At 40.2% G+C, this 18,492-nt stretch overlaps 29 non-coding genes and 6 pseudogenes across 29 annotated transcripts; all 35 read right to left on the reverse strand.

Annotated features, from left to right (window-relative positions):
* Positions 1-138: 138 nt before the first annotated feature.
* Positions 139-257, reverse strand: LOC146022957 (5S ribosomal RNA). The gene has a single exon (XR_014452391.1). It is a non-coding gene; the product is annotated as a 5S ribosomal RNA (ribosomal RNA).
* A 344-nt stretch (positions 258-601) lies between these two features.
* Positions 602-720, reverse strand: LOC146021760 (5S ribosomal RNA). Its single transcript, XR_014451237.1, has one exon. It is a non-coding gene; the product is annotated as a 5S ribosomal RNA (ribosomal RNA).
* A 346-nt stretch (positions 721-1,066) lies between these two features.
* LOC146022958 (5S ribosomal RNA) lies at positions 1,067-1,185 on the reverse strand. Its single transcript, XR_014452392.1, has one exon. It is a non-coding gene; the product is annotated as a 5S ribosomal RNA (ribosomal RNA).
* A 344-nt stretch (positions 1,186-1,529) lies between these two features.
* Positions 1,530-1,648, reverse strand: LOC146022475 (5S ribosomal RNA). Its single transcript, XR_014451930.1, has one exon. It is a non-coding gene; the product is annotated as a 5S ribosomal RNA (ribosomal RNA).
* Positions 1,649-1,993: 345 nt separating this feature from the next.
* Positions 1,994-2,112, reverse strand: LOC146025415 (5S ribosomal RNA). Its single transcript, XR_014454113.1, has one exon. It is a non-coding gene; the product is annotated as a 5S ribosomal RNA (ribosomal RNA).
* Positions 2,113-2,457: 345 nt separating this feature from the next.
* Positions 2,458-2,576, reverse strand: LOC146022136 (5S ribosomal RNA). The gene has a single exon (XR_014451604.1). It is a non-coding gene; the product is annotated as a 5S ribosomal RNA (ribosomal RNA).
* A 345-nt stretch (positions 2,577-2,921) lies between these two features.
* Positions 2,922-3,040, reverse strand: LOC146022486 (5S ribosomal RNA). The gene has a single exon (XR_014451941.1). It is a non-coding gene; the product is annotated as a 5S ribosomal RNA (ribosomal RNA).
* Positions 3,041-3,381: 341 nt separating this feature from the next.
* LOC146023058 (5S ribosomal RNA) lies at positions 3,382-3,500 on the reverse strand. The gene has a single exon (XR_014452488.1). It is a non-coding gene; the product is annotated as a 5S ribosomal RNA (ribosomal RNA).
* Positions 3,501-3,845: 345 nt separating this feature from the next.
* Positions 3,846-3,964, reverse strand: LOC146021592 (5S ribosomal RNA). Its single transcript, XR_014451072.1, has one exon. It is a non-coding gene; the product is annotated as a 5S ribosomal RNA (ribosomal RNA).
* A 345-nt stretch (positions 3,965-4,309) lies between these two features.
* LOC146021762 (5S ribosomal RNA) lies at positions 4,310-4,428 on the reverse strand. The gene has a single exon (XR_014451239.1). It is a non-coding gene; the product is annotated as a 5S ribosomal RNA (ribosomal RNA).
* Positions 4,429-4,773: 345 nt separating this feature from the next.
* LOC146022137 (5S ribosomal RNA) lies at positions 4,774-4,892 on the reverse strand. Its single transcript, XR_014451605.1, has one exon. It is a non-coding gene; the product is annotated as a 5S ribosomal RNA (ribosomal RNA).
* Positions 4,893-5,236: 344 nt separating this feature from the next.
* Positions 5,237-5,355, reverse strand: LOC146025030 (5S ribosomal RNA; annotated as a pseudogene).
* Positions 5,356-5,696: 341 nt separating this feature from the next.
* Positions 5,697-5,815, reverse strand: LOC146023060 (5S ribosomal RNA). The gene has a single exon (XR_014452490.1). It is a non-coding gene; the product is annotated as a 5S ribosomal RNA (ribosomal RNA).
* A 344-nt stretch (positions 5,816-6,159) lies between these two features.
* Positions 6,160-6,278, reverse strand: LOC146022138 (5S ribosomal RNA). Its single transcript, XR_014451606.1, has one exon. It is a non-coding gene; the product is annotated as a 5S ribosomal RNA (ribosomal RNA).
* Positions 6,279-6,624: 346 nt separating this feature from the next.
* Positions 6,625-6,743, reverse strand: LOC146023061 (5S ribosomal RNA). Its single transcript, XR_014452491.1, has one exon. It is a non-coding gene; the product is annotated as a 5S ribosomal RNA (ribosomal RNA).
* A 345-nt stretch (positions 6,744-7,088) lies between these two features.
* On the reverse strand, positions 7,089-7,207 carry LOC146022748 (5S ribosomal RNA). Its single transcript, XR_014452190.1, has one exon. It is a non-coding gene; the product is annotated as a 5S ribosomal RNA (ribosomal RNA).
* Positions 7,208-7,552: 345 nt separating this feature from the next.
* Positions 7,553-7,671, reverse strand: LOC146022506 (5S ribosomal RNA). The gene has a single exon (XR_014451959.1). It is a non-coding gene; the product is annotated as a 5S ribosomal RNA (ribosomal RNA).
* A 341-nt stretch (positions 7,672-8,012) lies between these two features.
* Positions 8,013-8,131, reverse strand: LOC146023062 (5S ribosomal RNA). The gene has a single exon (XR_014452492.1). It is a non-coding gene; the product is annotated as a 5S ribosomal RNA (ribosomal RNA).
* Positions 8,132-8,476: 345 nt separating this feature from the next.
* LOC146022140 (5S ribosomal RNA) lies at positions 8,477-8,595 on the reverse strand. The gene has a single exon (XR_014451608.1). It is a non-coding gene; the product is annotated as a 5S ribosomal RNA (ribosomal RNA).
* A 345-nt stretch (positions 8,596-8,940) lies between these two features.
* On the reverse strand, positions 8,941-9,059 carry LOC146022498 (5S ribosomal RNA). Its single transcript, XR_014451952.1, has one exon. It is a non-coding gene; the product is annotated as a 5S ribosomal RNA (ribosomal RNA).
* A 341-nt stretch (positions 9,060-9,400) lies between these two features.
* LOC146023063 (5S ribosomal RNA) lies at positions 9,401-9,519 on the reverse strand. Its single transcript, XR_014452493.1, has one exon. It is a non-coding gene; the product is annotated as a 5S ribosomal RNA (ribosomal RNA).
* A 345-nt stretch (positions 9,520-9,864) lies between these two features.
* LOC146021763 (5S ribosomal RNA) lies at positions 9,865-9,983 on the reverse strand. Its single transcript, XR_014451240.1, has one exon. It is a non-coding gene; the product is annotated as a 5S ribosomal RNA (ribosomal RNA).
* A 344-nt stretch (positions 9,984-10,327) lies between these two features.
* On the reverse strand, positions 10,328-10,446 carry LOC146025031 (5S ribosomal RNA; annotated as a pseudogene).
* A 345-nt stretch (positions 10,447-10,791) lies between these two features.
* LOC146024128 (5S ribosomal RNA) lies at positions 10,792-10,910 on the reverse strand. Its single transcript, XR_014453519.1, has one exon. It is a non-coding gene; the product is annotated as a 5S ribosomal RNA (ribosomal RNA).
* Positions 10,911-11,256: 346 nt separating this feature from the next.
* Positions 11,257-11,365, reverse strand: LOC146025178 (5S ribosomal RNA; annotated as a pseudogene).
* Positions 11,366-11,709: 344 nt separating this feature from the next.
* Positions 11,710-11,828, reverse strand: LOC146022888 (5S ribosomal RNA). The gene has a single exon (XR_014452326.1). It is a non-coding gene; the product is annotated as a 5S ribosomal RNA (ribosomal RNA).
* Positions 11,829-14,475: 2,647 nt separating this feature from the next.
* LOC146023333 (5S ribosomal RNA) lies at positions 14,476-14,594 on the reverse strand. Its single transcript, XR_014452755.1, has one exon. It is a non-coding gene; the product is annotated as a 5S ribosomal RNA (ribosomal RNA).
* A 345-nt stretch (positions 14,595-14,939) lies between these two features.
* Positions 14,940-15,058, reverse strand: LOC146021764 (5S ribosomal RNA). The gene has a single exon (XR_014451241.1). It is a non-coding gene; the product is annotated as a 5S ribosomal RNA (ribosomal RNA).
* Positions 15,059-15,404: 346 nt separating this feature from the next.
* LOC146022141 (5S ribosomal RNA) lies at positions 15,405-15,523 on the reverse strand. Its single transcript, XR_014451609.1, has one exon. It is a non-coding gene; the product is annotated as a 5S ribosomal RNA (ribosomal RNA).
* Positions 15,524-15,868: 345 nt separating this feature from the next.
* On the reverse strand, positions 15,869-15,987 carry LOC146022959 (5S ribosomal RNA). The gene has a single exon (XR_014452393.1). It is a non-coding gene; the product is annotated as a 5S ribosomal RNA (ribosomal RNA).
* Positions 15,988-16,331: 344 nt separating this feature from the next.
* On the reverse strand, positions 16,332-16,450 carry LOC146023108 (5S ribosomal RNA). The gene has a single exon (XR_014452536.1). It is a non-coding gene; the product is annotated as a 5S ribosomal RNA (ribosomal RNA).
* A 345-nt stretch (positions 16,451-16,795) lies between these two features.
* LOC146025117 (5S ribosomal RNA) lies at positions 16,796-16,914 on the reverse strand (annotated as a pseudogene).
* Positions 16,915-17,259: 345 nt separating this feature from the next.
* LOC146025032 (5S ribosomal RNA) lies at positions 17,260-17,378 on the reverse strand (annotated as a pseudogene).
* A 345-nt stretch (positions 17,379-17,723) lies between these two features.
* Positions 17,724-17,842, reverse strand: LOC146024130 (5S ribosomal RNA). Its single transcript, XR_014453521.1, has one exon. It is a non-coding gene; the product is annotated as a 5S ribosomal RNA (ribosomal RNA).
* Positions 17,843-18,188: 346 nt separating this feature from the next.
* LOC146025180 (5S ribosomal RNA) lies at positions 18,189-18,297 on the reverse strand (annotated as a pseudogene).
* Positions 18,298-18,492: the final 195 nt, after the last annotated feature.

An 18,492-nucleotide genomic window follows, 5' to 3' on the forward strand; every position in this document is an offset into this window, starting at 1 on the left:
CTAAACAGTGTGGTAAGTCTTTAGGTGATTGTTATTTAGTCTGTTTGACCTCTTCCAAATGTCTGTACTGGCAATAAAAAGAAAAAGTTTCCAATTTAAATAGCTAGAGAATAAAAACAATTTGCCAGTAATGTGAAAAACCTACAGCACCAGGTGTTCCCATGTGGTCTCCCACCCAAGTACTAACCAGGCCCATCACTGCTTAGCTTCCAAGATCAGACGAGATTGGGCCTATCCAATGTGGTATGGCTGTAGGTGAGATGCATTCTCTTTTTTGCCCTCTTCTCTTCTATCACCAGGTAAGCTAATAAAAAAGCTTCCTAACTGTTTTTGCTTACTGAAAAAAATCATGTGTTGGTAATGTAAAAAGACCTACAGGACATGATATTAGCAGGGGATCTTAAATGAAACTACTAAAGAGGCTCAACACTGTTTAGCTGCCAAAAGCAGTTGGAATTGGGCCTAAACAGTGTGGTAAGTCTTTAGGTGATGGCTATTGTGTCTGTTTGACCTCTTACAAATGTCTCTACAGGCAATAAAAAGAAAAAGTTTCCAATTTAAATAGCTAGAGAATAAAAACAATTTGCCAGTAATGTGAAAAAACCTACAGCACCTGGTGTTCCCATGTGGTCTCCCACCCAAGTACTAACCAGGCCCAACACTGCTTAGCTTCCAAGATCAGACGAGATTGGGCCTATCCAATGTGGTATGGCTGTAGGTGAGATACATGCACTGTTTTGCCCTCTTCTACTTCTATCACCAGGTAAGCTAATAAAAAAGTTTCCTAACTGTTTTGGCTTAATGAAAAAAAACATGTTTTGGTAATGTAAAAAGACCTACAGGACATGATATTAGCAGGGGATCTTAAATTAAACTACTAAAGAGGCTCATACACTGTTTAGCTGCCAAAAGCAGTTGGAATTGGGCCTAAACAGTGTGGTAAGTCTTTAGGTGATGGCTATTGTGTCTGTTTGACCTCTTCCAAATGTCTGTACTGGCAATAAAAAGAAAAAGTTTCCAATTTAAATAGCTAGAGAATAAAAACAATTTGCCAGTAATGTGAAAAAACCTACAGCACCAGGTGTTCCCATGTGGTCTCCCACCCAAGTACTAACCAGGCCCATCACTGCTTAGCTTCCAAGATCAGACGAGATTGGGCCTATCCAATGTGGTATGGCTGTAGGTGAGATACATTCTCTTTTTTGCCCTCTTCTCTTTTATCACCAGGTAAGCTAATAAAAAAGCTTCCTAACTGTTTTTGCTTACTGAAAAAAATCATGTGTTGGTAATGTAAAAAGACCTACAGGACATGATATTAGCAGGGGATCTTAAATTAAACTACTAAAGAGGCTCAACACTGTTTAGCTGCCAAAAGCAGTTGGAATTGGGCCTAAACAGTGTGGTAAGTCTTTAGGTGATGGCTATTGTGTCTGTTTGACCTCTTACAAATGTCTCTACAGGCAATAAAAAGAAAAAGTTTCCAATTTAAATAGCTAGAGAATAAAAACAATTTGCCAGTAATGTGAAAAAACCTACAGCACCTGGTGTTCCCATGTGGTCTCCCACCCAAGTACTAACCAGGCCCAACACTGCTTAGCTTCCAAGATCAGACGAGATTGGGCATATCCAATGTGGTATGGCTGTAGGTGAGGTACAGGCACTTTTTTGCCCTCTTCTACTTCTATCACCAGGTAAGCTAATAAAAAAGTTTCGTAACTGTTATTGCTTACTGAAAAAAATCATGTGTTGGCAATGTAAAAAGACCTACAGGACATGATATTAGCAGGGGATCTTAAATTAAACTACTAAAGAGGCTCAACACTGTTTAACTGCCAAAAGCAGTTGGAATTGGGCCTAAACAGTGTGGTAAGTCTTTAGGTGATGGCTATTGTGTATGTTTGACCTCTTCTAAATGTCTGTGCTGGCAATAAAAAGAAAAAGTTTCCAATTTAAATAGATAGAGAATAAAAACAATTTGCCAGTAATGTGAAAAAACCTACAGCACCAGGTGTTCCCATGTGGTCTCCCACCCAAGTACTAACCAGGCCCAACACTGCTTAGCTTCCAAGATCAGACGAGATTGGGCATATCCAATGTGGTATGGCTGTAGGTGAGATACAGGCACTTTTTTGCCCTCTTCTACTTCTATCACCAGGTAAGCTAATAAAAAAGCTTCCTAACTGTTTTTGCTTACTGAAAAAAATCTTGTGTTGGTAATGTAAAAAGACCTACAGGACATGATATTAGCAGGGGATCTTAAATTAAACTACTAAAGAGGCTCAACACTGTTTAGCTGCCAAAAGCAGTTGGAATTGGGCCTAAACAGTGTGGTAAGTCTTTAGGTGATGGCTATTGTGTCTGTTTGACCTCTTACAAATGTCTCTACAGGCAATAAAAAGAAAAAGTTTCCAATTTAAATAGCTAGAGAATAAAAACAATTTGCCAGTAATGTGAAAAAACCTACAGCACCAGGTGTTCCCATGTGGTCTCCCACCCAAGTACTAACCAGGCCCAACACTGCTTAGCTTCCAAGATCAGACGAGATTGGGCCTATCCAATGTGGTATGGCTGTAGGTGAGATACATGCTCTTTTTTGCCCTCTTCTCTTCTATCACCAGGTAAGCTAATAAAAAAGCTTCCTAACTGTTTTTGCTTACTGAAAAAAATCATGTGTTGGTAATGTAAAAAGACCTACAGGACATGATATTAGCAGGGGATCTTAAATTAAACTACTAAAGAGGCTCAACACTGTTTAGCTGCCAAAAGCAGTTGGAATTGGGCCTAAACAGTGTGGTAAGTCTTTAGGTGATGGCTATTGTGTCTGTTTGACCTCTTACAAATGTCTCTACAGGCAATAAAAAGAAAAAGTTTCCAATTTAAATAGCTAGAGAATAAAATCAATTTGCCAGTAATGTGAAAAAAACCTACAGCACCTGGTGTTCCCATGTGGTCTCCCACCCAAGTACTAACCAGGCCCAACACTGCTTAGCTTCCAAGATCAGACGAGATTGGGCATATCCAATGTGGTATGGCTGTAGGTGATATACAGGCACTTTTTTGCCCTTTTCTACTTCTATCACCAGGTAAGCTAATAAAAAAGTTTCGTAACTGTTTTTGCTTACTGAAAAAAATCATGTGTTGGCAATGTAAAAAGACCTACAGGACATGATATTAGCAGGGGATCTTAAATTAAACTACTAAAGAGGCTCAACACTGTTTAGCTGCCAAAAGCAGTTGGAATTGGGCCTAAACAGTGTGGTAAGTCTTTAGGTGATGGCTATTGTGTATGTTTGACCTCTTCTAAATGTCTGTGCTGGCAATAAAAAGAAAAAGTTTCCAATTTAAATAGAGAATAAAAACAATTTGCCAGTAATGTGAAAAAACCTACAGCACCTGGTGTTCCCATGTGGTCTCCCACCCAAGTACTAACCAGGCCCAACACTGCTTAGCTTCCAAGATCAGACGAGATTGGGCCTATCCATTGTGGTATGGCTGTAGGTGAGATACATGCACTTTTTGCCCTCTTCTACTTCTATTACCAGGTAAGCTAATAAAAAAGTTTCCTAACTGTTTTGGCTTAATGAAAAAAATCATGTTTTGGTAATGTAAAAAGACCTACAGGACATGATATTAGCAGGGGATCTTAAATGAAACTACTAAAGAGGCTCATACACTGTTTAGCTGCCAAAAGCAGTTGGAATTGGGCCTAAACAGTGTGGTAAGTCTTTAGGTGATGGCTATTGTGTCTGTTTGACCTCTTACAAATGTATCTACAGGCAATAAAAAGAAAAAGTTTCCAATTTAAATAGCTAGAGAATAAAAACAATTTGCCAGTAATGTGAAAAAACCTACAGCACCTGGTGTTCCCATGTGGTCTCCCACCCAAGTACTAACCAGGCCCAACACTGCTTAGCTTCCAAGATCAGATGAGATTGGGCATATCCAATGTGGTATGGCTGTAGGTGAGATACAGGCACTTTTTTGCCCTCTTCTACTTCTATCACCAGGTAAGCTAATAAAAAAGTTTCGTAACTGTTTTTGCTTACTGAAAAAAATCATGTGTTGGCAATGTAAAAAGACATACAGGACATGATATTAGCAGGGGATCTTAAATTAAACTACTAAAGAGGCTCAACACTGTTTAGCTGCCAAAAGCAGTTGGAATTGGGCCTAAACAGTGAGGTAAGTCTTTAGGGGATGGCTATAGTGTATGTTTGACCTCTTCTAAATGTCTGTGCTGGCAATAAAAAGAAAAAGTTTCCAATTTAAATAGATAGAGAATAAAAACAATTTGCCAGTAATGTGAAAAAACCTACAGCACCTGGTGTTCCCATGTGGTCTCCCACCCAAGTACTAACCAGGCCCAACACTGCTTAGCTTCCAAGATCAGACGAGATTGGGCCTATCCAATGTGGTATGGCTGTAGGTGAGATACATGCACTGTTTTGCCCTCTTCTACTTCTATCACCAGGTAAGCTAATAAAAAAGTTTCCTAACTGTTTTGGCTTAATGAAAAAAATCATGTTTTGGTAATGTAAAAAGACCTACAGGACATGATATTAGCAGGGGATCTTAAATGAAAATACTAAAGAGGCTCATACACTGTTTAGCTGCCAAAAGCAGTTGGAATTGGGCCTAAACAGTGTGGTAAGTCTTTAGGTGATGGCTATTGTGTCTGTTTGACCTCTTCCAAATGTCTGTACAGGCAATAAAAAGAAAAAGTTTCCAATTTAAATAGCTAGAGAATAAAAACAATTTGCCAGTAATGTGAAAAACCTACAGCACCAGGTGTTCCCATGTGGTCTCCCACCCAAGTACTAACCAGGCCCAACACTGCTTAGCTTCCAAGATCAGACGAGATTGGGCCTATCCAATGTGGTATGGCTGTAGGTGAGATACATGCTCTTTTTTGCCCTCTTCTCTTCTATCACCAGGTAAGCAAATAAAAAAGCTTCCTAACTGTTTTTGCTTACTGAAAAAAATCATGTGTTGGTAATGTAAAAAGACCTACAGGACATGATATTAGCAGGGGATCTTAAATTAAACTACTAAAGAGGCTCAACACTGTTTAGCTGCCAAAAGCAGTTGGAATTGGGCCTAAACAGTGTGGTAAGTCTTTAGGTGATGGCTATTGTGTCTGTTTGACCTCTTACAAATGTCTCTACAGGCAATAAAAAGAAAAAGTTTCCAATTTAAATAGCTAGAGAATAAAAACAATTTGTCAGTAATGTGAAAAAACCTAAAGAACCTGGTGATCCCATGTGGTCTCCCACCCAAGTACTAACCAGGCCCAACACTGCTTAGCTTCCAAGATCAGACGAGATTGGGCATATCCAATGTGGTATGGCTGTAGGTGATATACAGGCACTTTTTTGCCCTCTTCTACTTCTATCACCAGGTAAGCTAATAAAAAAGTTTCGTAACTGTTTTTGCTTACTGAAAAAAATCATGTGTTGGCAATGTAAAAAGACCTACAGGACATGATATTAGCAGGGGATCTTAAATTAAACTACTAAAGAGGCTCAACACTGTTTAGCTGCCAAAAGCAGTTGGAATTGGGCCTAAACAGTGTGGTAAGTCTTTAGGTGATGGCTATTGTGTATGTTTGACCTCTTCTAAATGTCTGTGCTGGCAATAAAAAGAAAAAGTTTCCAATTTAAATAGAGAATAAAAACAATTTGCCAGTAATGTGAAAAAACCTACAGCACCTGGTGTTCCCATGTGGTCTCCCACCCAAGTACTAACCAGGCCCAACACTGCTTAGCTTCCAAGATCAGACGAGATTGGGCCTATCCATTGTGGTATGGCTGTAGGTGAGATACATGCACTTTTTACCCTCTTCTACTTCTATTACCAGGTAAGCTAATAAAAAAGTTTCCTAACTGTTTTGGCTTAATGAAAAAAATCATGTTTTGGTAATGTAAAAAGACCTACAGGACATGATATTAGCAGGGGATCTTAAATGAAACTACTAAAGAGGCTCATACACTGTTTAGCTGCCAAAAGCAGTTGGAATTGGGCCTAAACAGTGTGGTAAGTCTTTAGGTGATGGCTATTGTGTATGTTTGACCTCTTCCAAATGTCTGTACTGGCAATAAAAAGAAAAAGTTTCCAATTTAAATAGCTAGAGAATAAAAACAATTTGCCAGTAATGTGAAAAACCTACAGCACCAGGTGTTCCCATGTGGTCTCCCACCCAAGTACTAACCAGGCCCAACACTGCTTAGCTTCCAAGATCAGACGAGATTGGGCCTATCCAATGTGGTATGGCTGTAGGTGAGATACATGCTCTTTTTTGCCCTCTTCTCTTCTATCACCAGGTAAGCTAATAAAAAAGCTTCCTAACTGTTTTTGCTTACTGAAAAAAATCATGTGTTGGTAATGTAAAAAGACCTAAAGGACATGATATTAGCAGGGGATCTTAAATTAAACTACTAAAGAGGCTCAACACTGTTTAGCTGCCAAAAGCAGTTGGAATTGGGCCTAAACAGTGTGGTAAGTCTTTAGGTGATGGCTATTGTGTCTGTTTGACCTCTTACAAATGTCTCTACAGGCAATAAAAAGAAAAAGTTTCCAATTTAAATAGCTAGAGAATAAAAAAACAATTTGCCAGTAATGTGAAAAAACCTACAGCACCTGGTGTTCCCATGTGGTCTCCCACCCAAGTACTAACCAGGCCCAACACTGCTTAGCTTCCAAGATCAGACGAGATTGGGCCTATCCATTGTGGTATGGCTGTAGGTGAGATACATGCACTTTTTACCCTCTTCTACTTCTATTACCAGGTAAGCTAATAAAAAAGTTTCCTAACTGTTTTGGCTTAATGAAAAAAATCATGTTTTGGTAATGTAAAAAGACCTACAGGACATGATATTAGCAGGGGATCTTAAATGAAACTACTAAAGAGGCTCATACACTGTTTAGCTGCCAAAAGCAGTTGGAATTGGGCCTAAACAGTGTGGTAAGTCTTTAGGTGATGGCTATTGTGTCTGTTTGACCTCTTACAAATGTCTCTACAGGCAATAAAAAGAAAAAGTTTCCAATTTAAATAGCTAGAGAATAAAAACAATTTGCCAGTAATGTGAAAAAACCTACAGCACCAGGTGTTCCCATGTGGTCTCCCACCCAAGTACTAACCAGGCCCAACACTGCTTAGCTTCCAAGATCAGACGAGATTGGGCCTATACAATGTGGTATGGCTGTAGGTGAGATACATGCTCTTTTTTGCCCTCTTCTCTTCTATCACCAGGTAAGCTAATAAAAAAGCTTCCTAACTGTTTTTGCTTACTGAAAAAAATCATGTGTTGGTAATGTAAAAAGACCTACAGGACATGATATTAGCAGGGGATCTTAAATTAAACTACTAAAGAGGCTCAACACTGTTTAGCTGCCAAAAGCAGTTGGAATTGGGCCTAAACAGTGTGGTAAGTCTTTAGGTGATGGCTATTGTGTCTGTTTGACCTCTTACAAATGTCTCTACAGGCAATAAAAAGAAAAAGTTTCCAATTTAAATAGCTAGAGAATAAAATCAATTTGCCAGTAATGTGAAAAAAACCTACAGCACCTGGTGTTCCCATGTGGTCTCCCACCCAAGTACTAACCAGGCCCAACACTGCTTAGCTTCCAAGATCAGACGAGATTGGGCATATCCAATGTGGTATGGCTCTAGGTGATATACAGGCACTTTTTTGCCCTCTTCTACTTCTATCACCAGGTAAGCTAATAAAAAAGTTTCGTAACTGTTTTTGCTTACTGAAAAAAATCATGTGTTGGCAATGTAAAAAGACCTACAGGACATGATATTAGCAGGGGATCTTAAATTAAACTACTAAAGAGGCTCAACACTGTTTAGCTGCCAAAAGCAGTTGGAATTGGGCCTAAACAGTGTGGTAAGTCTTTAGGTGATGGCTATTGTGTATGTTTGACCTCTTCTAAATGTCTGTGCTGGCAATAAAAAGAAAAAGTTTCCAATTTAAATAGAGAATAAAAACAATTTGCCAGTAATGTGAAAAAACCTACAGCACCTGGTGTTCCCATGTGGTCTCCCACCCAAGTACTAACCAGGCCCAACACTGCTTAGCTTCCAAGATCAGACGAGATTGGGCCTATCCATTGTGGTATGGCTGTAGGTGAGATACATGCACTTTTTACCCTCTTCTACTTCTATTACCAGGTAAGCTAATAAAAAAGTTTCCTAACTGTTTTGGCTTAATGAAAAAAATCATGTTTTGGTAATGTAAAAAGACCTACAGGACATGATATTAGCAGGGGATCTTAAATGAAACTACTAAAGAGGCACATACACTGTTTAGCTGCCAAAAGCAGTTGGAATTGGGCCTAAACAGTGTGGTAAGTCTTTAGGTGATGGCTATTGTGTCTGTTTGACCTCTTACAAATGTCTCTACAGGCAATAAAAAGAAAAAGTTTCCAATTTAAATAGCTAGAGAATAAAAACAATTTGCCAGTAATGTGAAAAAACCTACAGCACCAGGTGTTCCCATGTGGTCTCCCACCCAAGTACTAACCAGGCCCAACACTGCTTAGCTTCCAAGATCAGACGAGATTGGGCCTATCCAATGTGGTATGGCTGTAGGTGAGATACATGCTCTTTTTTGCCCTCTTCTCTTCTATCACCAGGTAAGCTAATAAAAAAGCTTCCTAACTGTTTTTGCTTACTGAAAAAAATCATGTGTTGGTAATGTAAAAAGACCTACAGGACATGATATTAGCAGGGGATCTTAAATTAAACTACTAAAGAGGCTCAACACTGTTTAGCTGCCAAAAGCAGTTGGAATTGGGCCTAAACAGTGTGGTAAGTCTTTAGGTGATGGCTATTGTGTCTGTTTGACCTCTTACAAATGTCTCTACAGGCAATAAAAAGAAAAAGTTTCCAATTTAAATAGCTAGAGAATAAAATCAATTTGCCAGTAATGTGAAAAAAACCTACAGCACCTGGTGTTCCCATGTGGTCTCCCACCCAAGTACTAACCAGGCCCAACACTGCTTAGCTTCCAAGATCAGACGAGATTGGGCATATCCAATGTGGTATGGCTGTAGGTGATATACAGGCACTTTTTTGCCCTCTTCTACTTCTATCACCAGGTAAGCTAATAAAAAAGTTTCGTAACTGTTTTTGCTTACTGAAAAAAATCATGTGTTGGCAATGTAAAAAGACCTACAGGACATGATATTAGCAGGGGATCTTAAATTAAACTACTAAAGAGGCTCAACACTGTTTAGCTGCCAAAAGCAGTTGGAATTGGGCCTAAACAGTGTGGTAAGTCTTTAGGTGATGGCTATTGTGTATGTTTGACCTCTTCTAAATGTCTGTGCTGGCAATAAAAAGAAAAAGTTTCCAATTTAAATAGAGAATAAAAACAATTTGCCAGTAATGTGAAAAAACCTACAGCACCTGGTGTTCCCATGTGGTCTCCCACCCAAGTACTAACCAGGCCCAACACTGCTTAGCTTCCAAGATCAGACGAGATTGGGCCTATCCATTGTGGTATGGCTGTAGGTGAGATACATACACTTTTTGCCCTCTTCTACTTCTATTACCAGGTAAGCTAATAAAAAAGTTTCCTAACTGTTTTGGCTTAATGAAAAAAATCATGTTTTGGTAATGTAAAAAGACCTACAGGACATGATATTAGCAGGGGATCTTAAATGAAACTACTAAAGAGGCTCATACACTGTTTAGCTGCCAAAAGCAGTTGGAATTGGGCCTAAACAGTGTGGTAAGTCTTTAGGTGATGGCTATTGTGTCTGTTTGACCTCTTACAAATGTATCTACAGGCAATAAAAAGAAAAAGTTTCCAATTTAAATAGCTAGAGAATAAAAACAATTTGCCAGTAATTTGAAAAAACCTACAGCACCTGGTGTTCCCATGTGGTCTCCCACCCAAGTACTAACCAGGCCCAACACTGCTTAGCTTCCAAGATCAGACGAGATTGGGCCTATCCAATGTGGTATGGCTGTAGGTGAGATACATGCTCTTTTTTGCCCTCTTCTCTTCTATCACCAGGTAAGCTAATAAAAAAGCTTCCTAACTGTTTTTGCTTACTGAAAAAAATCATGTGTTGGTAATGTAAAAAGACCTACAGGACATGATATTAGCAGGGGATCTTAAATTAAACTACTAAAGAGGCTCAACACTGTTTAGCTGCCAAAAGCAGTTGGAATTGGGCCTAAACAGTGTGGTAAGTCTTTAGGTGATGGCTATTGTGTCTGTTTGACCTCTTACAAATGTCTCTACAGGCAATAAAAAGAAAAAGTTTCCAATTTAAATAGCTAGAGAATAAAAACAATTTGCCAGTAATGTGAAAAAACCTAAAGAACCTGGTGATCCCATGTGGTCTCCCACCCAAGTACTAACCAGGCCCAACACTGCTTAGCTTCCAAGATCAGACGAGATTGGGCATATCCAATGTGGTATGGCTGTAGGTGAGATACAGGCCCTTTTTTGCCCTCTTCTACTTCTATCACCAGGTAAGGTAATAAAAAAGTTTCGTAACAGTTTTTGCTTACTGAAAAAAAACATGTGTTGGCAATGTAAAAAGACCTACAGGACATGATATTAGCAGGGGATCTTAAATTAAACTACTAAAGAGGCTCAACACTGTTTAGCTGCCAAAAGCAGTTGGAATTTGGCCTAAACAGCGTGGTAAGTCTTTAGGTGATGGCTATTGTGTATGTTTGACCTCTTCTAAATGTCTGTGCTGGCAATAAAAAGAAAAAGTTTCCAATTTAAATAGATAGAGAATAAAAACAATTTGCCAGTAATGTGAAAAAACCTACAGCAACTGGTGTTCCCATGTGGTCTCCCACCCAAGTACTAACCAGGCCCAACACTGCTTAGCTTCCAAGATCAGACGAGATTGGGCCTATCCAATGTGGTATGGCTGTAGGTGAGATACATGCACTTTTTTGCCCTCTTCTACTTCTATCACCAGGTAAGCTTATAAAAAAGTTTCCTAACTGTTTTGGCTTAATGAAAAAAATCATGTTTTGGTAATGTAAAAAGACCTACAGGACATGATATTAGCAGGGGATCTTAAATGAAACTACTAAAGAGGCTCATACACTGTTTAGCTGCCAAAAGCAGTTGGAATTGGGCCTAAACAGTGTGGTAAGTCTTTAGGTGATGGCTATTGTGTCTGTTTGACCTCTTCCAAATGTCTGTACTGGCAATAAAAAGAAAAAGTTTCCAATTTAAATAGCTAGAGAATAAAAACAATTTGCCAGTAATGTGAAAAAACCTACAGCACCAGGTGTTCCCATGTGGTCTCCCACCCAAGTACTAACCAGGCCCAACACTGCTTAGCTTCCAAGATCAGGCCTATCCAATGTGGTATGGCTGTAGGTGAGATACATGCTCTTTTTTGCCCTCTTCTCTTCTATCACCAGGTAAGCTAATAAAAAAGCTTCCTAACTGTTTTTGCTTACTGAAAAAAATCATGTGTTGGTAATGTAAAAAGACCTACAGGACATGATATTAGCAGGGGATCTTAAATTAAATTACTAAAGAGGCTCAACACTGTTTAGCTGCCAAAAGCAGTTGGAATTGGGCCTAAACAGTGTGGTAAGTCTTTAGGTGATGGCTATTGTGTATGTTTGACCTCTTACAAATGTCTCTACAGGCAATAAAAAGAAAAAGTTTCCAATTTAAATAGCTAGAGAATAAAAACAATTTGCCAGTAATGTGAAAAAACCTACAGCACCTGGTGTTCCCATGTGGTCTCCCACCCAAGTACTAACCAGGCCCAACACTGCTTAGCTTACAAGATCAGACGAGATTGGGCATATCCAATGTGGTATGGCTGTAGGTGAGGTACAGGCACTTTTTTGCCCTCTTCTACTTCTATCACCAGGTAAGCTAATAAAAAAGTTTCGTAACTGTTTTTGCTTACTGAAAAAAATCATGTGTTGGCAATGTAAAAAGACCTACAGGACATGATATTAGCAGGGGATCTTAAATTAAACTACTAAAGAGGCTCAACACTGTTTAACTGCCAAAAGCAGTTGGAATTGGGCCTAAACAGTGTGGTAAGTCTTTAGGTGATGGCTATTGTGTATGTTTGACCTCTTCTAAATGTCTGTGCTGGCAATAAAAAGAAAAAGTTTCCAATTTAAATAGATAGAGAATAAAAACAATTTGCCAGTAATGTGAAAAAACCTACAGCACCTGGTGTTCCCATGTGGTCTCCCACCCAAGTACTAACCAGGCCCAATACTGCTTAGCTGCCAAGATCAGACGAGATTGGGCCTATCCCAGAGCCGGCCCTAGCCTAAATGATGCCCTAGGCAAGATTTTGGTTGATGCCCCCTAGCACCGCCATTCCGCCTCTGATCCTGCTCCCCATTCCAAGCACCATCAACCCTCATCATAGCAGTCATCATTTTGGTGCTCCTACCCACAATATTTTAAATAGAAACAGTGCACATATTCGGTGCTCAGCCCAAACAGGGGTGTGTTCTTGCTGGGAAGGGGCAAGTCCACACATTAGTACCCCCAATTCAAATTATGCCACACAGTAGTGCAACTTTATTCACTTTATATCTTGCGATGGTGTCCCTTATTCACGTTACATCCAGGGCCGGCGCCACCACTAGGCAGCTCTAGGCATTTGCCTAGGGCGCCGGCACCTGGAGGGCGGCAGTTCGCCCCTCACCCCCTGCACTGTGGTACCTGCGTAAAAAAAACTTCTGTCCCCGGCGTCCCTGCTGAGTGCTGGTGTAGGGGTGTCCGTGCCGCCGGGGGAGCCTGCGGCGCTGTTATCGTGTATACGCTTGTCGCGCCCGGCGGGGTCCCTACAGAGCATAGAAAATAACGCCGCGCGCATAGCGCTAGTTATTTTCTATGCACTGTAGGGACCCCGCCGGGCGCGACAAGCGTATACACGATAACAGCGCCGCAGGCTCCCCCGGCGGCACGGACACCCCTACACCAGCACTCAGCAGGGACGCCGGGGACAGAAGTTTTTTTTACGCAGGTACCAACCAAGACCCCCCCCCCCCCCGCCCGGCACCGGGGCGCCCCCACCCCGACTCGCCTGGGGCGCTCCGGTGCCTTGCACCGGCCCTGGTTACATCACACAGTAGTACCACTTTACCTTATTTATATTACTCCTCACATTATACCCTTAGAAAAAAATCCTGAGAAAATATTGTATTTTAAGCACCTCCATGGCCACACTGCAACCCAGCACAAAGCAGTGTGTGCTGGACATAGGAGAAGAGCTGCAGCTGCTGCTGTCACTTAAGGGGAGGGGGCCCAGGGCCCCTACTGGGCCCTTCCATCAGACTTTGGCCTGGGTAATTTGTACCCCCTACCCCTTTCTCTCTGTACCCCTGATAATACCACACAGTAATGCCCCTTACACATGACACACATTATTAATGTCCTTATAACCATAATGCCCCTTACACATTATGCCAACATTTATTAATGCCCTTCATACACATAATGCCCCTTACACATATGTTGCACATTATTAATGCCCTTATACACATGACACACATAATGCCGATTACACATATGTTGCACATTATTAATGCACTTATACACATGCCACACATAATGCCTGTTACACATATGTCGCACATTATTAATGCATTTATACATGACACACTTACACATATGCCGAACACTATTGCACAACCAACCCACCTGCAGATAGCACTCGCACAGCCACTAACACTGTGACCTCTGCCTCTGCTTGGATACAGATGTTCCTCATACATTTTGACTTAATAAGACATGCAGCTCCAGGCCAGTTCTGCTAACATTGTTTGCCTTTTTTGTTGAAAATTCATCTTATTTGCATTGTTATGACCAGCACACACAAGGAGCTTCCAATGATTAAAATGATATGCGGCATGCCTATATTTTGTGTGCGACTGTGGCTGTACCTGCATACGGAATGCTATGTTACAGTGATTTCCATGAATACACTATTTTATATGCAGATTCAGCCTCACTCACACACAGAATATAGGCAATCTGCATATCATTTTAATCAGCAGAAGCTGCTGATGCCCCTAGGCATTCCAAATGCCCTAGGCAATTGCCTAGTTTGCCTATGCCTAAGGCCGGCTCTGGCCTATCCAATGTGGTATGGCTGTAGGTGAGATACACGCACTTTTTTGCCCTCTTCTACTTCTATCACCAGGTAAGCTAATAAAAAAGTTTCCTAACTGTTTTGGCTTAATGAAAAAAATCATGTTTTGGTAATGTAAAAAGACCTATAGGACATGATATTAGCAGGGGATCTTAAATGAAACTACTAAAGAGGCTCATACACTGTTTAGCTGCCAAAAGCAGTTGGAATTGGGCCTAAACAGTGTGGTAAGTCTTTAGGTGATGGCTATTGTGTCTGTTTGACCTCTTCCAAATGTCTGTACTGGCAATAAAAAGAAAAAGTTTCCAATTTAAATAGCTAGAGAATAAAAACAATTTGCCAGTAATGTGAAAAAACCTACAGCACCAGGTGTTCCCATGTGGTCTCCCACCCAAGTACTAACCAGGCCCAACACTGCTTAGCTTCCAAGATCAGACGAGATTAGGCCTATCCAATGTGGTATGGCTGTAGGTGAGAAACAGGCACTTTTTTGCCCTCTTCTACTTCTATCACCAGGTAAGCTAATAAAAAAGTTTCGTAACTGTTTTTGCTTACTGAAAAAAATCATGTGTTGGCAATGTAAAAAGACCTACAGGACATGATATTAGCAGGGGATCTTAAATTAAACTACTAAAGAGGCTCAACACTGTTTAGCTGCCAAAAGCAGTTAGAATTGGGCCTAAACAGTGTGGTAAGTCTTTAGGTGATGGCTATTGTGTATGTTTGACCTCTTCTAAATGTCTGTGCTGGCAATAAAAAGAAAAAGTTTCCAATTTAAATAGATAGAGAATAAAAACAATTTGCCAGTAATGTGAAAAAACCTACAGCACCTGGTGTTCCCATGTGGTCTCCCACCCAAGTACTAACCAGGCCCAACACTGCTTAGCTTCCAAGATCAGACGAGATTGGGCCTATCCAATGTGGTATGGCTGTAGGTGAGATACATGCACTGTTTTGCCCTCTTCTACTTCTATCACCAGGTAAGCTAATAAAAAAGTTTCCTAACTGTTTTGGCTTAATGAAAAAAATCATGTTTTGGTAATGTAAAAAGACCTACAGGACATGATATTAGCAGGGGATCTTAAATGAAACTACTAAAGAGGCTCATACACTGTTTAGCTGCCAAAAGCAGTTGGAATTGGGCCTAAACAGTGTGGTAAGTCTTTAGGTGATGGCTATTGTGTCTGTTTGACCTCTTCCAAATGTCTGTACTGGCAATAAAAAGAAAAAGTTTCCAATTTAAATAGCTAGAGAATAAAAACAATTTGCCAGTAATGTGAAAAAACCTACAGCACCAGGTGTTCCCATGTGGTCTCCCACCCAAGTACTAACCAGGCCCAACACTGCTTAGCTTCCAAGATCAGACGAGATTGGGCCTATCCAATGTGGTATGGCTGTAGGTGAGATACAAGCACTGTTTTGCCCTCTTCTGCTTCTATCACCAGGTAAGCTAATAAAAAAGTTTCCTAACTGTTTTGGCTTAATGAAAAAAATCATGTTTTGGTAATGTAAAAAGACCTACAGGACATGATATTAGCAGGGGATCTTAAATGAAACTACTAAAGAGGCTCATACACTGTTTAGCTGCCAAAAGCAGTTGGAATTGGGCCTAAACAGTGTGGTAAGTCTTTAGGTGATGGCTATTGTGTCTGTTTGACCTCTTCCAAATGTCTGTACTGGCAATAAAAAGAAAAAGTTTCCAATTTAAATAGCTAGAGAATAAAAACAATTTGCCAGTAATGTGAAAAACCTACAGCACCAGGTGTTCCCATGTGGTCTCCCACCCAAGTACTAACCAGGCCCATCACTGCTTAGCTTCCAAGATCAGACGAGATTGGGCCTATCCAATGTGGTATGGCTGTAGGTGAGATGCATTCTCTTTTTTGCCCTCTTCTCTTCTATCACCAGGTAAGCTAATAAAAAAGCTTCCTAACTGTTTTTGCTTACTGAAAAAAATCATGTGTTGTTAATGTAAAAAGACCTACAGGACATGATATTAGCAGGGGATCTTAAATTAAACTACTAAAGAGGCTCAACACTGTTTAGCTGCCAAAAGCAGTTGGAATTGGGCCTAAACAGTGTGGTAAGTCTTTAGGTGATGGCTATTGTGTCTGTTTGACCTCTTACAAATGTCTCTACAGGCAATAAAAAGAAAAAGTTTCCAATTTAAATAGCTAGAGAATAAAAACAATTTGCCAGTAATGTGAAAAAACCTACAGCACCTGGTGTTCCCATGTGGTCTCCCACCCAAGTACTAACCAGGCCCAACACTGCTTAGCTTCCAAGATCAGACGAGATTGAGCCTATCCAATGTGGTATGGCTGTAGGTGAGATACATGCACTGTTTTGCCCTCTTCTACTTCTATCACCAGGTAAGCTAATAAAAAAGTTTCCTAACTGTTTTTGCTTACTGAAAAAAATCATGTGTTGGTAATGTAAAAAGACCTACAGGACATGATATTAGCAGGGGATCTTAAATTAAACTACTAAAGAGGCTCAACACTGTTTAGCTGCCAAAAGCAGTTGGAATTGGGCCTAAACAGTGTGGTAAGTCTTTAGGTGATGGCTATTGTGTCTGTTTGACCTCTTACAAATGTCTCTACAGGCAATAAAAAGAAAAAGTTTCCAATTTAAATAGCTAGAGAATAAAAACAATTTGCCAGTAATGTGAAAAAACCTAAAGAACCTGGTGATCCCATGTGGTCTCCCACCCAAGTACTAACCAGGCCCAACACTGCTTAGCTTCCAAGATCAGACGAGATTGGGCCTATCCAATGTGGTATGGCTGTAGGTGAGATACATGCACTGTTTTGCCCTCTTCTACTTCTATCACCAGGTAAGCTAATAAAAAAGTTTCCTAACTGTTTTTGCTTACTGAAAAAAATCATGTGTTGGTAATGTAAAAAGACCTACAGGACATGATATTAGCAGGGGATCTTAAATTAAACTACTAAAGAGGCTCAACACTGTTTAGCTGCCAAAAGCAGTTGGAATTGGGCCTAAACAGTGTGGTAAGTCTTTAGGTGATGGCTATTGTGTCTGTTTGACCTCTTACAAATGTCTCTACAGGCAATAAAAAGAAAAAGTTTCCAATTTAAATAGCTAGAGAATAAAAACAATTTGCCAGTAATGTGAAAAAACCTAAAGAACCTGGTGATCCCATGTGGTCTCCCACCCAAGTACTAACCAGGCCCAACACTGCTTAGCTTCCAAGATCAGACGAGATTGGGCATATCCAATGTGGTATGGCTGTAGGTGAGATACAGGCCCTTTTTTGCCCTCTTCTACTTCTATCACCAGGTAAGGTAATAAAAAAGTTTCGTAACAGTTTTTGCTTACTGAAAAAAATCATGTGTTGGCAATGTAAAAAGACCTACAGGACATGATATTAGCAGGGGATCTTAAATTAAACTACTAAAGAGGCTCAACACTGTTTAGCTGCCAAAAGCAGTTGGAATTTGGCCTAAACAGCGTGGTAAGTCTTTAGGTGATGGCTATTGTGTATGTTTGACCTCTTCTAAATGTCTGTGCTGGCAATAAAAAGAAAAAGTTTCCAATTTAAATAGATAGAGAATAAAAACAATTTGCCAGTAATGTGAAAAAACCTACAGCAACTGGTGTTCCCATGTGGTCTCCCACCCAAGTACTAACCAGGCCCAACACTGCTTAGCTTCCAAGATCAGACGAGATTGGGCCTATCCAATGTGGTATGGCTGTAGGTGAGATACATGCACTTTTTTGCCCTCTTCTACTTCTATCACCAGGTAAGCTTATAAAAAAGTTTCCTAACTGTTTTGGCTTAATGAAAAAAATCATGTTTTGGTAATGTAAAAAGACCTACAGGACATGATATTAGCAGGGGATCTTAAATGAAACTACTAAAGAGGCTCATACACTGTTTAGCTGCCAAAAGCAGTTGGAATTGGGCCTAAACAGTGTGGTAAGTCTTTAGGTGATGGCTATTGTGTCTGTTTGACCTCTTCCAAATGTCTGTACTGGCAATAAAAAGAAAAAGTTTCCAATTTAAATAGCTAGAGAATAAAAACAATTTGCCAGTAATGTGAAAAAACCTACAGCACCAGGTGTTCCCATGTGGTCTCCCACCCAAGTACTAACCAGGCCCAACACTGCTTAGCTTCCAAGATCAGGCCTATCCAATGTGGTATGGCTGTAGGTGAGATACATGCTCTTTTTTGCCCTCTTCTCTTCTATCACCAGGTAAGCTAATAAAAAAGCTTCCTAACTGTTTTTGCTTACTGAAAAAAATCATGTGTTGGTAATGTAAAAAGACCTACAGGACATGATATTAGCAGGGGATCTTAAATTAAATTACTAAAGAGGCTCAACACTGTTTAGCTGCCAAAAGCAGTT

The sequence above is a fragment of the Crinia signifera genome, chromosome 7, assembly GCF_055691185.1.
Source record: "Crinia signifera chromosome 7, ASM5569118v1, whole genome shotgun sequence".
Taxonomy (NCBI): domain Eukaryota; kingdom Metazoa; phylum Chordata; class Amphibia; order Anura; family Myobatrachidae; genus Crinia; species Crinia signifera.